Here is a 16,271-nt window from a genome sequence, read left to right as displayed (position 1 = left end):
GGTTCACCCGATTTTAGCTGTGGTGTAAAAGGAGTATATGTAAAGCTGCATATACGTATAATCGGGAGTACCATCTTGCTGCTAATTTGTGTACTGGAAGATATATAAATATCCTTAATGAAATTACAAAATAAGTTTGTATATGATTATGAAAGTGTGCAGCCATTTACATATAAGAACTTATGCAGATATGTGTTTGTTTGTTTTTTAGCAAAGGAAAAGCCCATATCTCCCTAATGTTACTGGTTATGTTTTGATTATTCCCCCTTTTGAGACATGGAGAATTAATCATTTGCAGAAAGATTAATCACCTGCACATGACTAACAAAATCCACAAACCAGCTTATTGAGGGTTGTTTTAGGTCAGTGTTCTCAAACTCGGTCCTAAGGACCCCACACAGATCACATTTTCCAGGTTACCCAGCAGGAGCACAGGTGTATTCATTACACACTGATACATTTTAAAAGATCCACAGGATGGAGATAATTATTTCACTCGTGATTCTGTGAGGAGACCTGGAAAACATGCACTGTTTGGGGTCCTGAAGACCGAGGGCCTGATTCAGACCCGCTCGCAAGCGGGTCGATGGTGGCCCAGTGCACATGCTCCGTCGTGCGCATACGCGATACCCGGATAGCGACGGGCAAACCGTCGCTCCGGGTCTCGTACCAAAGGGGACGTACTGTCGATGTTGAGTGACAGCACGCCCTCTTGGGAGGGCGGGCCGGGGGCATGGCTGCCCAGACGGAGGCGTTCCCATGTGAACACCTACCATCTGGGGCCGGCCCCACTGACATCACAGGTGATGTCAGTGGGACAGCTTTCGGATCTGTTAGAGCCGAAATCTCTCTGGGGCTTGCGGCAACGAGACCCTACCACAAGGGTCTCATCGCAAGCCTGATGGTCACGATGGTCTTGACCATCATTACCATCTTCCTGGCCGCTCGCTATAGCTGTGGGTGGTCACCCACAGCTATGCGAGCGGCCAGGAGGCCGCTCTAAAAGAACAGAAGGCCGGCCCTGATTCAGAGCGAGCGCTCTCTCAGAGCGTCCAGCTCTGAATCAGGCCCCGAGTTTGAGAACCTGTTTTTAGGTGAATTACTTGTGACAGTGCTACCAATCATTCAATGAGCAATTGCTTGATTCCTGCCGCACACTGGTAGTGAATCTAGCACACCCCTCATCCTCAATCAGCTAATTGTATCTCTTTAGCAGCCTACATTGTAACCAACGTCAAGCCCCATACACACTGGCCGATATTTGTGAATGATATGAACAATAACGACATCTTTTGATCGAAATATCATTCTTATCATCCAGTGTGTATGCACTAAGTGATGAACGATGTGCGCTCCTGCCAGTGCCAGATTAAGGTCCATATGGGCCTGGAGCTGAAATTTATGAAGGGCCTATTGTGTGACTGCGGGGGGGTGTGACCGGCACTGCGGTGGTGGAGACTATTCATGTGGGGGTGTGACCAGGTCTGTGTGTATGTGGTCTGCATAGGCTAGTTGCATGAAAAGGAATCGGTATGAATCACCGCCGTACCTAAGCCCGGTGGATGAATAACCGATGCCAGAAGGCCGGCAGCTGAAGATCCCGACAGGGGAGGTAAGTAGGCTATCCCTACCCCTCGCCCCTCCTAACCCTCCCTTAGGGTGCCCAACCCTAGCCTCCCCACCCCTAAACCTAACCCTCCCGGGGGGGGGGGGCACCTAAGCCTAACCTCCCCCCCGGTGGTGCCTGACCCTGACCCCCCTAGCCTAATCCTAACTCTAAGTCCCCCCGGGAGTCACTAATCCTAACTCTCCCCCCCTGCGGCTAAGCGCTCACGACGCCCGGCTTACCTACGATCGGTATGCCGGGTGTCGGAATTTCGTCGTGGGGCTGATGATAAGCGTCTGTATTTAAACGTCTATCATTAGTCCCATGCCAGGATTTCACAGTCGGGAAGCTGGCGGTCGGCATTTTGGCCACCGGCTTCCTAACTACATCCCCTTGAAAGGCATAGCTAGCGCCTACCTTTAGCCAGTTTTCTTTATAGTGCAGCTATAACAAATTAACAAATAAAAATGTTTTTTGTGAACTTGTCTGCCTTTCTTGAGTGCTAGAATAGTTTAGATCAGTGGTTCTCAAACTCGGTCCTAAGGACGCCACACAGGTCACGTTTTGCAGGTCACCCAGCAGGTGCACAGGTGTGTTCATTACTCACATATTCATTTGACACATTTTAAAAGATCCACATGTGGAGCTGATTATTTCCCTTGTGATTCTCTGAGGAGACCTGGAAAACATGCACTGTTTGGGGTCCTGAGGACCGAGTTTGAGAACCTGTGGTTTAGATTAATAAAAAAGAAAAATATCTAAAATTGTTCACTGTTTATTGCCATATTTCTAGAAGTGTTTATCACACATCACTAGCCACTGAAGCAAATGATAAATGAACTGCTTTCTTAGCTGTAGCCTTTTTCAAAAAATTAATAGCTGCAATGGCAATACTGGTCTAGGGTGTTAAGGGTGAACTTACTGCTTTGCAGATGTGAATACATGAAGTACCCTCCCTTGGAGCACCACTATTATATTAAATAACCCACCGTCAGGTGAGTCTCCAGCTGGTCGTCTTCTAATAAGGACGAAACCTGAAACCAGTTATATCTCCAAACACACATTTCTGTCGCCTTCCAAGGAAAAAGACAGTCTGAGACATGCATGTAGGCATATATTAAATTGGCCTTGCATCCACTTTACAAGTAACAATCTGTAGCACTAATGTGGGGGTTCGTGCATCTGCAAGATGAAACCCATACTGCTCATTGAATTTATGCCACCCTCCGTGACTGTCATCATTAGTATCAGCACTTGCACCAGACCATGCTGGATGCAAGAGATGCATCAGTAACAGGCGTACTAGACCTGTACATATGACACAGATTCGCATGGCACTTTAGATATATGTCCACAACACGCCCATAAAACTCCCACAAGTGAGGTTGGTTACATGTGCTTACATTGTCACTTCCAAGTTCCCGGCCAAAAATGCCTTATTTCACGGAAAGACAGATCTGGAAATGTTTTGTCTGACTAATGCCGCATATCCACTAGACGATATATTGGGCGTTTTGAACGATAATGATATCGTTATCGTTCATCGTCCGCAATATCGTCCAGTGGACATGCCGTCAACTACCAGCGCTGTCAATAACCAGCGATGCGCGCTCCTGTTGGTCGTTGACGAGGTCACCCATCGCCGAACCTGCTGTTCAACCAGACGATATCGTCAGGTTGTGCAGGTTCGGGGATGATGGAGGGTTCTGGCACTGAACGATTTAGTTAATGATATCGTTCAGTGTGTGTGCTCAATGTCGTTAACGACATTGAGCACACCACTGTCGTTGACCCACTAAACGTTATCGCTCATGGAGCAAATCATTTAATGTATACGTGGCATAAGAATAATACGGAGATACGAAGAAAAACCTTCCATTTACATCTGCACATGTGCTGCGAGCAAACACTCGCCATCTATGCCCTTGAACAGAGGGCCTGATTCAGACCCGGTCGCAAGCGCTGAGCACTCGCAACTGGGTCGACGGTGGCCCAGAGGGCATGCGCACGATGGAGCCGGCTCCGTCGTGCGCATGCGCGAGACCCGGATAGCGACTGGCAATCCGTTGCTCCGGGTCTCGCACCAAAGGGGGCACGCTGTCGATGTTGAGTGACAGCACGCCCCCTTTGGTGGGCGGGTTGGGGGGTGGCTGTCCAGATGGAGGCGTTCCCATGGGAACGCCTGTTAGACCCGAAATCTCTCTGGGGCTTCCGGCAACGAGACCCTACCACAAGGGTCTCGTCGCAATGGTCTTGACCATCGCGACCATCATCATGGCCGCTCGCTATAGCTGTGAGTGGTCACCCACAGCTATGCGAGCGGCCAGGAGGCCGTTCTTTAAAAAAAAAGACCGGCCCTGATTCATTCACATGTGTCCTGTGTCTTGGTGTCCCTCAGCCTGCTATTTTCACCAGTAGCTCAGCCTGCGCGGCTCCACTTTTATCATAATTTTAGTGCCCACCTCTGGCTACCATCGGTTGCCAAGGGAGAGAGAGGTGGGCGGGGCTTTGGACGGCACGGGTGGGCGGAGCTGCGGGTGGGCGGGGCTTCATACTGCCGCGGGTGGGCGGGGCTTCAGCTAATGTGGTTTAATAGACGGACTTGGGACTTTCGGGTGGTGAATGGACAGTTCTAAGGACAGCCAGGGTTGGAGATTTGAATGGGCGTGGCTAACAAGTGGGTGGGGCTTTGCAATGCCACCGGGGGAAACAGGAAAAAAAAAAAAAAAGCATTTTCTAGAGATTATACTACACTGGTTCACGTGGGCCTATTTCCATTGGGGGCCTGGAGCTGTAGCTCCACCCGCCCCATTGTTAATCCGGCCCTGCCTGTCAGGATCCCGGGTTCGGGATTCTGACCAGCAGGATCCCGACTGTCGGTATTTCCCGTACCAAGCACGATGTCATCCGCGGAGGTCCCGGTGAGGGTGCGGGCATCGGCAAGTGCATACACACTTGCCGATGCTAGCAGTGACAGAACAACAGCTGGCAGCATGGCCCCTGCTGGCGATATCGCCCACATGCAGGTCAGACAGACATGACGCTGACGATGCACAGAAGCGCGCATCGTCAGCAACATAGCAGGTACACATTGGCCAATGTGGACGATATGTCGTCTGGTCTGCTGGATCGAACGACATATCGTCTAGTGTGTACCCAGCTTAAGTCTTCTAAAATACTTTTAATGTATTTTGTCACATACCAAACAAAAACCTGCATAAATACATTCAAATAAAACTGGAATACAACATTAAGGAGAGGAGTGATGTGATTTATTTCTTCACAATATAACTCAGAGAAGTGACTACATATTTCAGCACTTTGGAACAGTGGCAACCTCACCCCATGCTTATTGTAACGGGAAAATTTGTACGGGTGAGCGTCCTACAGTAGAAAGTGAACGTGCTACTTAGTGGTGGAACTAGGGAGTGGTGGGCCCAGGTGCAAGAATATGCTTTGGGCCCCCCCTATGCAGTGCCCCCAGTAGTGGTCCCCCTATGCAGTGCCCCCAGTAGTGGTCCCCCTATGCACTGCCACAGTAGTGCCCCTTACTTATACAGTGCCCCCAGAAGTGCTCCCCCTCTATGCAGTGCCCCCCGTAGTAGTGCCCCTTATGCGCCCCTATGCAGTGCCCCCAGTAGTAGTCCACCCTATGCATTGCCCCCAGTAGTAGTACACCCTATGCATTGCCCTCAGTAGTAATCCCCCTATGCATTGCCCCCAGTAGTAGTCCCCCTATGCAGTGCCCCCAGTAGTAGTACACCCTATGCAGTGCCCCCAATAGTAGTCCCCCCTATGCATTGCCCTCAGTAGTAATCCCCCTATGCATTGCCCCCAGTAGTAGTCCCCCCTATGCAGTGCCTCCAGTAATAGTCCCCCCTATGCATTACACCCAGTAGTAGTCCCCCTATGCAATGCCACCAGTAGTAGTCTCCCCTATGCATTGCCCCCAGTTGTAATCCCCCCTATGAATGCCCCCAATAGTAGTCCCCCCTATGCAGTGCTCCCAATAGTAGTCCCCCCAATGCATTGCCTCCAGTAGTAGTCCCCCCTATACAGTGTCCCCAGTAACGGCCACCCCCCCTATACAGTGCCCCCAGTAGCATCCCCCCCCTATGCTGTGCCAGTGTCAGTTCCCTTACACACACACACAAAGAAAGTTAAAAGACACAACTTACCTGAATCCCCACTATTGCTGGCTGCTGTGTGTTTGTTGCTGTGTAGTGTTGACCGACCACTCTCACTGCTGTCTGCACTACACTTTTGGAGCCCGGGGGACACTAGCGACTGGTGCAGCGGCGGCTATGGGCTCCTGCACCGCAGCTGGCCCCGGTGCAAGCCACCGGCTGCACGGCCGCTAGTTCCGCCACTGGTGCTACTTTTAATGTTCACAGCAGTCAAATAGGTAAATTTGCAAATATAGGCAGGGCAGATACAGAATGACATAAATACTAACCGTCCCGATTTTGGTGGGATAGTCCTCATAGATGTGAGGAAAGATAACAATATATACCACAGTTGATACAAACTAGAATAAATATATAGAGTAAAAAAAATACTGAAAATACTGAAATTCATATATATACAATGTGCTAATTGGTGATAAATGCCTCCTAGGAACATATAAGTGAGAATAAGCAGATATAGTGACTGTGGTATACTGTATATCGTCATCTTTCCTCACATTTATGAGGACGGATGTAGTCAGGATGTCGGCGATCGAAATGCCAACTGCTAGAATCCCGACATTGAAAGCTCGGCATGGGACTAAAGATAGGCGTCTAAATACCGACGCCTATCACTAGCCGCGGGGGGAGGGTTAGGTTTAGGCACTCCCAGGGGGACTTAGGGTTAGGCACCCCTCCGGGAGGGTTAGATTTAGGCTAGAGGAAGGGGAGGTTAGGGTTAGGCGCCACCTGCGGGGAGGCTAGGGTTAGACACCCCCCGGGAGGGTTAGGTTTAGGGTGCGAGGAGGGGGGTTAGGGTCAGGCACCATGGGGGGAGGTTTAGGGAGGGGAGAGGGGAGGGTTAAAGATACTTACGAGCCAGCGTCTGTATTTTTATCTGTCGGGCTTCTCTTGTCGGGATTTGAACCTAAGCCGTTGGTATTTCATACCAAACCCATGAGGACATATGCTAATGAACTCACTAGGGACACAAATATGGTCTGCTATTAGCACATTGTGCATATATTGTACATGAATTCCATAATTCTTTGCATCATCCCCTTTGTGTGAAAACTGTAATATATCGCTAACTTTTTCCTTTAATCCAGAAAGGATATATATTAATGAATTGTTTAAGCTCATATGTGCTTTTTATGCTGTTTCTTTCCTACAATTGCACTTACACACACAAATGCAAAATGGGATCAACATGAAAGATTGATACAGGGCAGCTGATTGGTCTCGAACTATTGAATTAAAATATATGGCAGTGACAGTTTTCCTAAAAGGCTGTTTTTGAGGGTAATTTTATAAAAAGAAGTTGTCCTTTTTATTGGGATGGGGAAGCACATAAAACAGAACATCCAGGGTATTGGAAGTAGTGCCAGGTGGAAATGAAGAGGCGCTGCAGGTGTAGACACTACTGGTTCAGTGAGAGGTAAGGCATTCTAGGTCCCAGAGACTGGCTAGCATAGAATTGGGTGCAAGCACAAGGCAATGACCCATGAGCTCTGACTGGTCCTTAAAGGGTATTCTTTTTTATTAACATTAATATTTACTTATACAGATGTGTCCTCTTGTATCTTTGCCGATCGCGCTACAAACGTACACACGCATTGCGCCATGTGATCAGCTGCGTGCGCTACGCCTTGCCGCGAGCTGCGTTTCCACCATGCAATACTATAGAGTTGTGGGTGCGAATGCTGCACCCGCTTACGGGTACGCATCTCTCCATGCGTGACGTGATTTGCAACAAAGCGGCAAAGATGCAACTAGAGAACACATCTGTAGCACAAGGATATGATATTGCGCTGTACAATTGAGAACAAAACCGTAATAAAACAAGACTAGGTAATAACAAAGTAAGGTAAGAGGGCCCTGCTCACAAATGTACAATCTATAGGGATTTCTTGCAAACCCATTATTTACAGGAAATCAGAGACTATTACATTCTAATCAATATCTGACACAGTCTTTAAAAAATGTCCAATGTGTTTCAGAAGTCATTAAGCCTAATTTTACCACAGAGGCAAAAATAAAACTGCAATTGTACATGTAATTGTGTTTATAAACTGCAATTGTACATGTAATTGTGTTTATAAACTGCAATTGTACATGCAATTGTATGTTATATGATATAGGCCAATTTGATGCACTAACTGAATATATCAATGTACAGTGTCCATATTATGTAATTATAGCCTTTTTAAAACAATTTACAATTAAAATAACCCCAGATTTAGAGCTATTATTGACTTATGATGACCTCCTTGTGCACTCTATTAGAGTAAAGGGTGTAGTATGACATGTTAACATTTAGAATGTCAACATTCATTATGTCAACACCATAATGTTGGCACAGTCTGAATGCACAGTCTGAATGGCGAAATGTTCAGAATGTTGACATTTGCTATGTCAACACTGACATAATGTTGACATGTTCAAAATGTTGACATTATGAATGTCAAAAGTCATAATGTTGACATAGCTATTTTAGCTAAATCCTAACTGTAATTGCAGCCTAACCCTAACTGCAGCCTACCTCTAACTCTAATTGCAGCCTAACCCTAACTGCAGCCTACCTCTGACTCTAATTGCAGCCTACCTGCAGCTCTAATTGCATCATAACCCTAACTGCTGCCTACCTCTAACCATAACTGCAGCCTAACCCTAACTGCAGCCTACCTTTAACTGTAATTGCAGCCTACCCCTAACTGCAGCCTACCTCTAACTGTAATTGCAGCTTAACCCTAATTGCAGCCTACCTCTAACTGTAATTGCAGCCTAACACTAACTGCAGCCTACCTCTAACTGTAATTGCAGCCTACCTCTAACTGTAATTGCAGCCTAACACTAACTGCAGCCTACCTCTAACTGTAATTGCAGCCTACCCCTAACTGCAGCCTACCTCTAACTGTAATTGCAGCTTAACCCTAACTGCAGCCTACCTCTAACTGTAATTGCAGCCTAACGCTAACTGCAGCCTACCTCTAACTCTAATTGCAGCCTAACCCTAACTGCAGCCTACCTCTGACTCTAATTGCAGCCTACCTGCAGCTCTAATTGCATCATAACCCTAACTGCTGCCTACCTCTAACCATAACTGCAGCCTAACCCTAACTGCAGCCTACCTTTAACTGTAATTGCAGCCTACCCCTAACTGCAGCCTACCTCTAACTGTAATTGCAGCTTAACCCTAATTGCAGCCTACCTCTAACTGTAATTGCAGCCTAACACTAACTGCAGCCTACCTCTAACTGTAATTGCAGCCTACCTCTAACTGTAATTGCAGCCTAACACTAACTGCAGCCTACCTCTAACTGTAATTGCAGCCTACCCCTAACTGCAGCCTACCTCTAACTGTAATTGCAGCTTAACCCTAACTGCAGCCTACCTCTAACTGTAATTGCAGCCTACCCCTAACTGCAGCCTACCTCTAACTGTAATTGCAGCTTAACCCTAATTGCAGCCTACCTCTAACTGTAATTGCAGCCTAACGCTAACTGCAGCCTACCTCTAACTGTAATTGCAGCCTAACCCTAACTGCAGCCTACCTCTGATTCTAATTGCAGCCTACTTCTAACTCTAATTGCAGCCTAAACCTAACTGCAGCCTACCTATAACTCTAATTGCAGCCTAACCCTAACTGCAGCCTACCCCTAACTGTAATTGCAGCCTACCCCTAACTGCAGCCTACCTCTAACTCTAATTGAAGCCTAAACATAACTGCAGCCTACCTCTAATTCTAATTGCAGCCTAACCCTAACTGCATCCTACCTCTAATTGTAATTGCAGCTCACCCCTAACTACAGCCTACCTCTAACTGTAATTGCAGCCTAACCATAACTACAGCCTACCTCTAATTGTAATTGCAGCATAACCCTAACTGCAGCCTACCTCTAACTCTAATTGCAGCCTAACCTAATGACTACATTCCCAGAGCGAAATAGACAATCCAAATGTTAATCAAACAATACTACCTTCTGCCCACTCTCCATACCAATGACAACACTGATTTTGCCTTCAGAATATCTGTACTATTAAAAGCAAGTTACTGGGTATGATTCCTAAATATCTGCAGCCCTTAAACAGACTTGGTTCTTGCAAATATCTTACAGGACATGTGTTGCTAGTTGCTACCCAACCATTTTACTGATATCACTGCAGAGATATTGTGCAATAAGCCAAATAATTGCATAGCTGAGATAGCAAAAGCTATGGTGATCCATATATCTGCCACCCATGCTGTCTGTGCCATCTTCTTTGAGTGCTGCATTTGGGGGAGAATAGGGTGGCACCCACATGCAGCTTAGTGAGTTCTCTGGTGTGTGCAAGGCATTTGAAGACCCAGAGTGCTGTGCACGTGAGCCGGCATGCCAGACATGAAAATTAAACTCTTCTCTGAGCAGGAAATACATAGTGGGTAACTAGCTTGAAAGTTCCATTGTTCCATGAACTGTCAAATAAACATTGTTATTGTAAAAATGCTGGGTAATTTAAATAAAGGCTGAAAATAATTCCAATTGAATCTCTTAAATGCTAAATGACAAATAGGGATTTTATCCAATTGTGAATTAATTGTATTATTGGAAATGGTATGAAATACATCTAGATTAAGATCTCAGTGAACTGTATCTGCACTCAACATACAGTACATTGGTAAATATGATAGTACATCTTCATTTTTGGTGATGAGCCATAAGCCGTCATGCTGATATTTAGCGGGAGATACTTTTTCTAAAAAGAACACACCTTCCAACACTTTATTTTATAGAAATATATCACTCTTTTATACTCTACTGTACCTTTTTTGAGTCTGTTTCATAAATATGTGCAATCTTTTCTGGTTACTACAGTATATGACTCGTCTTAATTCTGCCTAGCTGTTCACACAGTATAGCACATTATGCATTGTGGTATTTGAAGTGTTTGTATGTCTATTATCTATGTACGGCATGGTCTGTTAAATATTGAGAAGCTTGCATCAATAAATACACAACAAAGAGACGAGAGAATGAGAGGGAATGGATGTTCGGAACAAGAAGAGCAAAGCTAAATATCTAGCATATCGGCTAAATGTCTAAATGACTGGTAGATTTAGATACTTAACAAAACAAAATGGTAATTTAATTACTTGAAGGGAGATGTATGAAGAGGAGGTATGTGTCAAATGCACTATAACTAACATTATTTTACACTAACAGTAGATCGAACACCGGTATGTATGAAACATACTTGCCTACCCTCCCGATTTGGTCGGGAGTAATGTCTGTTTATTCAATTCAATTCTAACCAGTGCTATTTTCAAGCAGAATCTCTCATTAAGTTAATGACATTAACTATGACATAATCTGGAAAGCTGTTCCTGGGCCAAAATATATTTGCTGCTGCAGCCCAGGGAGGATGAAGTTGAACGCTATATGGCGACGGGTAAGCACCATACAGTGAGATCTGTGGGGGCAGTCACAGTCTAGTTCTTACCTTCTGATTGGCTGCCAGCCTATCTATCACACACAGTTATCATGACTGTGTGTGAGAGACAGGCTGGCAGTCAATCAGAGGACAGGAGCTGGACTGTAGCTATCTCCACAGATCTCACTGTACTGTTCTGCAAAGGACAAGTGAGAGTGTCTTCTCGCAGGACATGGGGTTTTGCGCCAGGCATGCAGTGGATTTGGGATAGAAGTAGGCTGATAGACGATCCGCCCTCCAGCATCCAGCACCTTACTTGTTGCTAAGTCTTGATATATATATATATATATATATATATATATATATATATAGTATATATCTACCTCCAGGCCCAGCAGTTTCTTCCAGAAAAATAGCACTGTAAGTATTTGTATACAGGTAAAAAGATAACTGCACATACTATTAGAAATGTAACAATGAGCAGAGATACTCTTTAATATGTAAAGTGCATGAAAATAGCAGTACATGTAGTAGTTTCATGATGACATATTAGTGCATCCAAGTCTACTTAGGCCCTCATTCAGAGCCGTACGCTCTGAGCAGAGCGCACGCTCTGAATGAGGGCCGCCCTCCATAATTCTGGAGCGTCCTCCTGGACGCTCGTATAGCTGTGGGTCACCACCCACAGCCTATACGAGCGTGCAGTTTGATGGCCGCGATGGTCGCGACCATCGCGACCATCGAAACTGCGAGCCGGAGCCTGCGGTTGAGGTTTTCAACCGCAAGGCCCGGAGTGATTTTGGCTCTATCAGAGCCAAAATCACTCCCACTGACATCACTAGTGATGTCAGTGGGCCGGCTTCTGATGGTAGGCGTTCCCTTGGGAACGCCCCCGTCAGGGAGGCACGCCCACCAAAGGGGGCGTGCTGTCAATCAACATCGACAGCACGCCCCCTTTGATCAGACACAGCGAGCGAAGGACTTTCCTTCGCTCGTCGCGTCTGGCGCATGCGCAGGACGGAGCTCCCGCCGTTGTGCGCATGCTCAGTGCAGAACATCGACCCACTTGCGAGCGGACAGCCGCTTGCGAGTGGGTCTGAATCAGGCCCTTAGATGGCGGAGCCATCATTTGCTGTATTTCTTCAGTCTCCCTAGAAATAAAAATGTTGCAGCTATGCTGGAAGGATACTGTACTGAATTTATTACTATTAAATATTAATGCTACCATATACCCAGAGTATTTTCAGTGTATTTATACTGTATATATATGAATAGTTGAGGAGTTCCAAGCTTAAAGGGACTGTCCACTTTTGGCCACCCCTGCACCTACAGTAGCTAAGAGGGATACCCAGGGAACTGTGCTATATTGCAGTGGTTTTCCAAAAATTGTCCACCACCTTAATGGTGAGTCAATGGTGAGACAACACTCAAAATGGATCTATCTGCACAGTTGGTGTTCGGAGTTCTCTGGCTTCCTTGCAGCTCTCCTTCCACCCGCCTTTGTCATGCCTCCCAGCCTGTCCACATTCCCCTCACAGCCCTCCTCTGCCTGTCTGCATTACCCCTCCCAGGCATACTGTAGTAAGTTGCTTGAGGGCCTCTAAGGCATATAAAGGTGCTTGAGGGGCTCTGAAACATATTAATGGGCATAATGTGGCTATTTATTAGATTGGTGAGAAAATGGCCTGAAAATCTGACAAAAATGATGTTTGTAACCATACTACAGTTTTGGCCATGTGCAGCTGCACTTTGGACACGTCCCCTGACCCGTACGGGAATCTGGATTTGAAAGGTGGTAACCCTATTCATAGTACCTTGTTTATGGTTATTGTTTTGATATTGTACTGTACCTGCTTATAAGCCTTACCATCCTATAGAGAAAAAGAGTGACTTCTTTAGTTCTGTATAAAGAATTGCTCATGACAATAGTATCCAACTGTTTACTTTTTGAAAATAAAAAAAAAAAATTTATGTCTGGTAACAAAGAAGACCTGTTTATGTATTCTGAATATATTTTTTGTATTTCAAAACAAAAATAATGTTGTGGCAAGGAAAGCCGCAAATTAAAATGTATTGGTCCACATACTAAAACATATTTTATAATGCAGACAGTTAGTTATGTGCTTGCGTATATTACACTTTGTGAAGTGCTTAATATTTTATGTAAGACTTCCTCATCTTTAATGTATTGCTTAGTAATGGAAGTATAAGAGGAATGCTGTTGGTGCAATTCTAGATCACTCAAGATGTAGAATTTGGCTGTGATTCAGAACACAGTAATGTCTCATACAGGTAGGATTTTCTTTGCACTTGATACTTAAAGGATCATTTGGAATTGTTTTTAAAACTTTTTGTGGGAATCCATCCCCTGGTATTTTCTTACTCTCCACTGTGGGGAACACTGAATAAAATGAGGTATTCATAAAATAGGACTCAAATTGCTCTGTAGGTAATAGTAGTACAGTTTGAGTCTCCCATATCCAAAATGCTTGAGACCAGGGTTATTTTGGATATTTGGATTTTTCCATATTTTGGAATATTTCAATACCATAATGCAATATCTCGGTAATGGGACCAAAGTCTAAACATAGAATGCATTTATGTTTCATATACTGTACACACTTATACACAGCCTGCAGGTAATGTATACAATATTTTTAATAATTGTGTGCATTAAACCAAGTTTTTGTACATCCAGTACATGAAATTCATTTAAGTTTCATATACACCTTATACACACAGCCTGAAGGTAATTTTATACAATATTTTTAAAAATGTTGTGCCTTAAACAAAGTTTGTGTACATTGAACCATCAGAAAGCAAAGGTTTCACTATCCCAGTCATTTTCCTGTGTTTTATTTTCTTTATCAATTTGATAAGTGCCACTGGCTATGGGATGTCTAGAAATATTACTTAGCATGTTTAGCAAAACTTTACAATAACTTAATGTCTCACCTAACCAGACATCCAGAGACAGTTCCCCAGAAAACCACTATGTTTAAGCACTATACTGACTAAACTGCATAAATATAGTTACAGCAGACTTCACGGCACTTTCTACTCACTTATCACAGAATTTTACTGGCTATAACATCTATTCCTCAAGAGAAGTGTGTGAATGTTTGGCCGTGATGACAATTTGGCTATTTGCCAAGCTAAGTGAGCACAATGTTACAATAAAGGCTACTCAATCAGTCTTTAAGAGCTATACATGTGAATACAGGTGATTTATATTTTATGTGTGGTACGTGCAATTGTAATCGGACATTATTTGGACCAAAACTGCAGCTAAAATTAATGATTATTGATTCCTTTGAAGAACACTAAGGGGCATATTCAATTAGGTGCGCAATTTTTGTGGTAAAAATTACTGTGGCTGCCGAAACCATTTTTACAATAAAGCGATTATAAGCGCTCTCCCATACCCATGCTATCCAATTGAGAAAAAAATAAATGGTTGCGGGGGAGAAAAAATAATTTTCTTTAAAATCAACCTGTTTCCCCCCAAAATAAAAAAAATGATGGGTAATTAAATAATAATTAATAATAATTAATAATTAAAGATAAAAAAAGACCCAAAGAAAATTATTTAAATCTTTAAAAAAAAAAACTGAAAAATGCCTGATTTGTGCATTTTTTTTAAAGGTAAAAAATAAACTTTTTTGTTTAAGTATAAACAAATAAAACAAAACAGTTCAAAAAGTATAACAAATAAGACAAAATATAAAAGCAATCATTTTTCATTTAAATAAATACTGTAATTACATTTGGGATGCTGAAAGTAATGTAAAAGTTAATTTTGGTGTAATATGAGCCCATTTTTTAAAAACCACAAATTAATGACGTAATTATTGGACCAATTAGGCTAATTGAAAACTTCCAATTGCCTAACTAGTCATTATTTCAGCCCTGCTGGGGGCTGAAATAAATAGCAACGGTAATTCTTACAGAAATTAATTTCTCCCTGGCAAATGAATAGGAAAAACTGTGCCGCAGGCTTTTTCCAAATTTCACCTGCAATTGGATATACCCCTTAGTCCATAAACATTGTTTTTTTATAAAGAACATGAACAGAAATGAAAAGTTACAAGCAGCATTCATGTTGCATTATGTGTTATCTATAAAGTTCTTGTGCAGTGAGTCTGCGTTTTTCATAGGATCCAATTATTTTTAGATATTTTTAGCTATAAGTAGCCATGTATAATCAATACCAACTGTCTAGCTGAGCGCACCTAATACAAAGTGTCTGTGTGAATGTAGCTTTATTATATATGCTATTATGCATTATGTCACACACTAAAGGTAAACAGAGACTTTATTTATCTCCCGTGTCATAATTTGCACCCAAGGTTACTCCTGTCTGTATCGATGACATTTCTTTTGGTGCTTAGGTCTTGACTAGTCTGTCTACTCAATTTACAGGAGGCGTAGTTGACAAAGACCTTCGTCGCTACCTCAATTTACGGTTCCAGAAGGGTTCAGTAGATCATGAACTTCAGCAAATCATACGAGACAACCTCTACCTCCGAACAGTGCCATGTGAGTATACAGACGTTACTGAGACACACTACTTTCCGTATTCAGACCTACTCTATGTGCAGATAATAGTATACCTATGTAAGCCAGCAATAATTAAACTAATGCTTCCTCAAATAAAACTGGTTCAAACATTATCTGACTTAAATGCTCAGAAATATGAGGTAGTTTACTGTATCAAGTGTTAAGATTTTTATCAGTTTTGCTTGCGATTCATGTGTTTTATTCATGTTATATTTCATCGGTAGACTAGTGTTGTCATCACTGGCACAAATTGATTGTGTAGCACAAGTCTTAGCTGCTGAAATCAAGAAGCCAGTTGAGAATTTTCATTGAACTGACTGTATCAGGTGTCTGCATGTTTCACACATCAGTATTGATTTGTTTTCCTCTGTTAAAAGCGACCTGCCTTATTTGTGTTTTTCTATAACTGTAAGAAACTGCCATTGTACTACTCTGAGAAGAGAGCTGCATATCTGTTGAAGCCACTGATAGCTGCAGTCTATACATAGTTTGACAATCTTGTTGCATTTTCTGATAACCCACAATCT

Source organism: Taudactylus pleione, unplaced genomic scaffold, assembly GCF_031769625.1.
Source record: "Taudactylus pleione unplaced genomic scaffold, aTauple2 ptg002510l, whole genome shotgun sequence".
In the NCBI taxonomy this organism is placed as follows: domain Eukaryota; kingdom Metazoa; phylum Chordata; class Amphibia; order Anura; family Myobatrachidae; genus Taudactylus; species Taudactylus pleione.
This window is presented reverse-complemented; position numbering follows the sequence as displayed.